This window comes from Pogona vitticeps, chromosome 2, assembly GCF_051106095.1.
Source record: "Pogona vitticeps strain Pit_001003342236 chromosome 2, PviZW2.1, whole genome shotgun sequence".
In the NCBI taxonomy this organism is placed as follows: domain Eukaryota; kingdom Metazoa; phylum Chordata; class Lepidosauria; order Squamata; family Agamidae; genus Pogona; species Pogona vitticeps.
In genome coordinates, this window is record NC_135784.1 from 152,380,271 (window position 1) to 152,386,507 (window position 6,237).

The following is a 6,237-nucleotide window of genomic DNA, read 5'->3' on the forward strand; positions in this document are numbered from 1 at the left end:
TACAGGTTTACTCAGGAGCAAGCCCCATTTATACTCTGGTGCAATCACCTCCATTTAAGGACACAAAACATCACTGTCCCAGGCTTACATCACTGGTCAGCAGCAAATCTCTCTCCTTCTCTCTCTTTCTCTCTCTCTCTCTCTCTCTCACATCATAGCCAACCTTAGAATGGGGTTGTGAATTTTTAAAACATATAGCTGAACGCATGCTGTCCTGAATTCCTTTGAGGATGAACGGAGAAACAATGTGGGGTTGTGTTTATAGAGCTGGATTAGGCCTCAGGAAACCAGATTCATTTCTCCATTCAACAATGATACTCCTGGAGTGATCTTGGGCTGGTCAAAATATCTCAGCATAACTTTCTGGACAAGGTTGCAGGTTTGTTAAAGGAGAAAGAAGAGGAGAAAAGCGTGTCTGTGCTGTGAGGCTGGTGTCCTTTTTGGTTGATGAGGTGGAAGGCACAGCACAGGTGAGGGAAGCCAAGGGTAGCAGGCAAAGCAAGTTGGAAAGTGGATGTTCATGCAGATATCACATACTGTACTCACTACTATGCGCCGCAGGAGGGGAACAGAGACAGGTTCCTAATAAAGAGGCAGACAGGAGTAGGTTGACTAGGGGGAACTTGAGTCCTATGGGGCAGCAGCCCCATGCCCTAATGGAGCATCCTCCACTGTCTATGTGTGAAAAGAAAGAATAAATGTTATTAGTTTCTAATTGGTTTACCTTTTGGGCTTGCTTTTGAACTGATATTCCTGTATCCTGTCCCCATTTTTCACTGGCGAAACCTAGTTGACATGCTTTGAAAATTGGGCAACTTGAGAAATGCAGGATTTGACATCTGGGTTTCGAGACTGAGTTTTCAAACAACCTGGGACACTAAGCATGCAACACACCCTGCAGCACGTGTTGCAGTACAACAAGAGGGAATCCCTGTGTCCACTCCTCACACAGGCTAAGCAGATGATAGGACCTGTGCAGAAGATGATCAGACAGGCCATCAGCCTCTTGGGGTAAAGGCCCAGAAGATACGCTTCGCAATGATACACTCGTGCTGTTTCCAGCTCTGGCCATTAAGTTGTTCCTCATTCTCCAGCTTATGCGATGTGTCTTTGCCTCCACTGACAACCAGCAGACGGACGACGTGGGTTTCCCAGTCCTCTCCATTGGCTTGTCAGTCACCACAGGTCACTTTTGAGGGGTGGGTATTAATGAGGGATATGCAGAACCCCTCTCAGAATTCACCTGTTGCCTCAAAAACCCCATTTCTTCCTTCTCTCAGTCTTGCAGATTTCTCTCAAGAAGAAACTTCCAGATAGATCTCCAAATTTAGGCAAAATGCTGTGATGTTTTCACTCTAGAATCTTACCCATTTTGGCCACAACGTATGGAGAGTTTATTCACAGGGACTCTCAGCAGAGTATCCAATGCTCATAAGAGGCAAATAAGACTGGAAGCTGAGCTTGAACCTGCCCTTATGTTTCAGACAGACTCCCAAAAGGGATGTTTACCTTTCGTAAGACTCAGTGAAGTAACAGTTGCTCATTACATGAATGCATCTACTTTGGCCTTGGGGCCTAATAGTTTCTCCTCACTGATGAAAGGGTAATCAAGTGTTATTAACTTTCATGTAGCAACAAAGAAAGAAAGAAAGAAAGAAAGAAAGAGGGAGGGAGAATGAGCAACCCTTAAGCTGGGCTTGGAAAATCTTTATCACTTCAATTTTGTCTTTGTGTACAAATTGTTCCCAAAAGTAACTGTTCAAAAATGATAGAACAGGAATGTTGGTTTAGAGTAGCACAGTGGGGAAAAAATCAATTTCATTGCATCCTTCTGTAAGGATCCTCAACCCCCCCCCTCAAAACTTCCCACACACCTTCTAATTCCACCTAGAGCAGGGGTTAAACTAAGGACAAATAACTTCAGAGGGTCTGGGAGTCAACTCACCACTCTCAAGATAACCTCCCTAAAGGATCACAAATCACAAAAACTGAAAACCAAATGTTGGTGGAAGTTTGCTTCTGGTTCACTTTTTGTGAAATGGCTTTAAAATGGAACCACATTGTGATGTTTGCGAATTGAGCATTTCCTTGATGGAAGTGATGATTAAAAAGAGAGATATCAAAGATATCAAAATCATACTCTCAGGACATGCCCACACTACCATCCTCATCACAGTGGTTGTAAACTGCTTTAATAGTTATGGCCATCGTCAAACAATACTGGGAGTTATAGGTTGGAGCTTGGTACCTAATCTGGTACCTTCCAGATGTTTTGGAGCACATTTCCCATAAACTGGGAGCACTGCTTAGTCTGGGTGAGGCTCATGAGAGCTGTATTCCCAAACATCTGGAAGGCTGAGGTTGCTTACCCTTGTTATGGAGAGTTCTCTGTCAGAAATCAGTAGCTCCCCTTCGTAGAATTATAATTCCCATTGTTTCATAAGAAGACAAAAAAATAAAATAAAATTTTTGCTACTGATGTCTATTCTGTAGTGCTGATTCACCAGCACTTTGACTCATCAGATCTTTGAAGTTCTGATGCCGAGAAGCCTTAGCCAGTGTAGCATGTGATACAGGATGTGGGTATTTTAATCCAAAATATCTGGAGGGCCCAAGGTTCTCCATCCTTGCTGTAGGGCAGTGGTCCCCAACCTTGGGCCTCCAGATGTTCTTGGACTGCAATTCCCAGAAGCCTTCACTATCACTTCTGCTGGCCAGGATTTCTGGGAGTTGAAGTCTAAGAACATCTGGATGCCCAAGGTTGGGGACCACTGCTGTAGGGTGCAGATATGGCCTTGGGACGGCTTCCATCTGATGAACATCTGCCCTTTGCTCCATGTTCAGCCACTGCAGACTGCATCAGTTGGCTCTGAATTCAATAACCAGAACTTTTGGCAATCATTGGAGGGTGTCACTAACAGCTTAATTCACTCTATATCTCAGAGCTTGGAAGAAACATTTTCTTCGACTACAACTCCCAGAATCCCCCAGTTGGGGATTAGAGAATCTGTAGTCAAAAAAGTAACTGTTCCTGCTCTGAATGCTCCTAGGAGTAATCAACCTGCTAATCTGATGGATTCGCCTTTTTGACTGTTCACAGGTGAAGATACACAGACCATTTCACTATTGTTATGACTTTGTGATTCTCATTTGATTCCAAATATCTATCTTATTCTTTAGGCCTCATATTCCAGCACTGTAAGGGTGTTAAGAACATTTGCATAGGGAAAACTCTCCAAACACCAATTATGTCATCCAGCCTTGGCATACTGCTTTGTTGTCTCCCATCACTTTTCAGCTTTCTCTGTTTCCTCCCTGTAACTTTCTTGTTATTGATGGTGGTAACTTAAAAATAAATAAATAGCCCACATTTGCCCTGAATTGCTTAGCTTATATCTTGCTAGCTTATTTCTTTTAAGCAGGAGAAATCTGTTCTCCTTTGTATTGTAGGGGCACTGGAGGTGCAAGGCTGTTACTAAACATTGGACTTAAAACAGCCTCCTCTCTCTTGCCTCTGGATAACAGAGTTCCCATTGCCACCAATTTTTCCTTTCATCTTGCTTTCCACTCTCCCTGACCTTGCAGTTTCTCCCTATGGCTCTGCTGATTTGAAGTAAGGAGCATTAAATAAGATGTATTTCAGCAATAATGGATCTCTTTGTAATACTTTTTCCCCCCGGCCAGGAGATACAGGAACGATAACGACAGAGATTGAACATTTCTGTCTAAGCAATATAATAACTGTGTCAATCTTTGTGTCTGCTGCTCAGCAGATGGCAAAAACTCCCTTGCGTTCAAAGCTGTAATGGGTAAGATTTTATTAAAAGGATGATATTTGCAAGAGCTCTGGGTGGATGCAGCTTTAAAACACACACACACACAGAGCACACACCACAATCAACAGGGATTTGTCTACACCACACTAGAGTGCAAGCAGAGGGTTTATTACACATGGCTTGAATCTAGTGGCGCACCCCCTTGCTTTATCCCAGATCTCATTCCATTGATGGATGAGCTGCAGAGATTAAACGAGAGATTGTTGAGGCAATTATAAGAAGAAAGCTATGCCGCTGATGGCAAAGCATTCAGACTTGATGGATTTCAGAGCTTAAGTGAGTTGCCATCTTTATTCCAGAAACTGTTTTCAATGTCAGGGCTCAGGGCATGTGAAAAGTGGCGTTAACGATAGGGGCACGAGTCTCTGATCATGGGCAGAGAGCATCTTTGATGCATTCCAGTATATAAAGCACAGCTACCTTTCCCTGGATTTAGGAGGTCTAGGTTACCAGCAAAGGTAGTTAGTGCCCACTGGGGTGGGAAACCGGGGTCACCAGCTATCCTTCTCCCACAATCTACATATAATTGACACCTCGACTTCTGTGGATTCAGGTGGAGATCACCCCACCTGCCCAATCAGTAGTACTACTCAGGCTTAGACCTCGGCACTTCAAATCTTCATGTGAAAAAGACCCAATGGAGCCGCAGGGGCCGCTTTCCAAAGCAAGAACACTGCCTGCAACTGGGAAGTTTCCCTCAAAGGTAAGTTGAGCATTGAAGGTCCGAACCGCACAGCCAAAAGATAAAATGGCTACTGATCGCCAGAGGCAGCTCGTCATCCCAGGCGGAGTTACTGTGCAGTCCACCCAGAGCTGCGTCTCCCGCCTCCACCCTGAGTTCTCTTTACTTCTTCTTTTGGAAGGATTGTGGTTGTCATATGACATCAAGTTGCTTCTGATGTGTGGCTCCTCAATGGTGAAATCCACTAACATAATGGTACACTGCATAAGCCTGATGATATCATCAGCCACGGCCATATTTTCTTAATAAAAAGTTATGTCACCACCCACTTCACAGGTTTCCTTTGTCTCCCTTTGAGGGCAGCAGGATGAAGGAGAAGAGTCTTATATGTCTGGAAATTGCTATCATGGTCCTGACAGCCTAGCAGGCCCAGGCCCAGTGATTTTTGGACATTTAAGACTCCTCACCCACTGTTCCCACAGGCTTCCCCAGGACTAAAGGGATCCTACAAACTGGGGCTGGTGGGGGGAAAATATTAGGCTTATGTGGCTTAACTTTACATAACTAGTGGATTTCAGCCTCTGAGTCAATAACCTTCCACGGTCCTGCTTGGGTATTGCAAACTCAGGACCATGTTTGATTTTTTTTTTTTTTACTTTTCTTGCTACCTTCAGATTTTCCTTACATTATTGTCCACTCTAGGCGAGTCATGTCTTCTCATAACATGTCAAAGAACAAGAGGCTCTGTTAAGCATTTTAGCTTCTAGTGAGAGCGCAGGGTTGATTTGAACCAGCACCTACTTACTGTTTTTCTGGGAGGTCCCAGTTATATCTAAAGCTACCCTCCAACATTACATTTCAAATAAATTTTGTTCACAGTTATCAAATATTCCATGCTCTTGGTCTTGATATTTAGTGATACATCTTCATTTCTGAATATCTGGTTCTTTCCCAGCTGCTCTTCTGATTTCTTGGGTGTGGTCTCCATTCCATCAATAATTGAACCAAGACATAGAAAATGGTTAACTACCACAGTTTATTTATTGTCTGAAAACAAAAATTAAAGTTACATTTTTCTTCCCTAGTCATTATTTTGGACTTCTTTATGTTAAACTGCAAACCTGCTTTTGCACTTTCTTCTTTAACCTTACCCAGCAGTTGTTTCAAGTCACTGTTGCTGTGATATGTAAGAATTTAAAATATGCATTATTAAATTATTGCCACAATTTTTCCTGCATTCCACTAGTTTTTCTGTTGAAAAATAAAGGCTCTACTCTGGAAGTGTACTTGAATCCTTTTGTACGGGGGTGGGCAAGCTATGTTCATTGCTTTTTATAAAATGTAATTCAGTTCTTTGCCCCAAGCTTCAGCTACTGGGAGCGCCATTCTCCCCAGAAAAAAGGTGCCTATGCCCTTGTGTGCCATCTTGTGCAGCAGACTTTTGGTGGCAGAGAAGCACTACAACGCCACCACCCTGAATTCTCTGTTGGGAGGGCAGATATGTATAGGCGACTTCCTGACCAGGTAAGGGGGCACTGAATCACTGGAGGCAAGTCACCCAAAGAACTTCATGACCAAATGGGAATTTGAACCCATCGCCCCCAATCTTCATCTAAAACACTTCAGCCCTCTTCTTTCCTGTGCCTTCCTGCTCTCCGGATTATTATAAGCATCGCCGTCTCCAATTTCACTCTAGGCAGAAGGAGCAGAACGAACCTC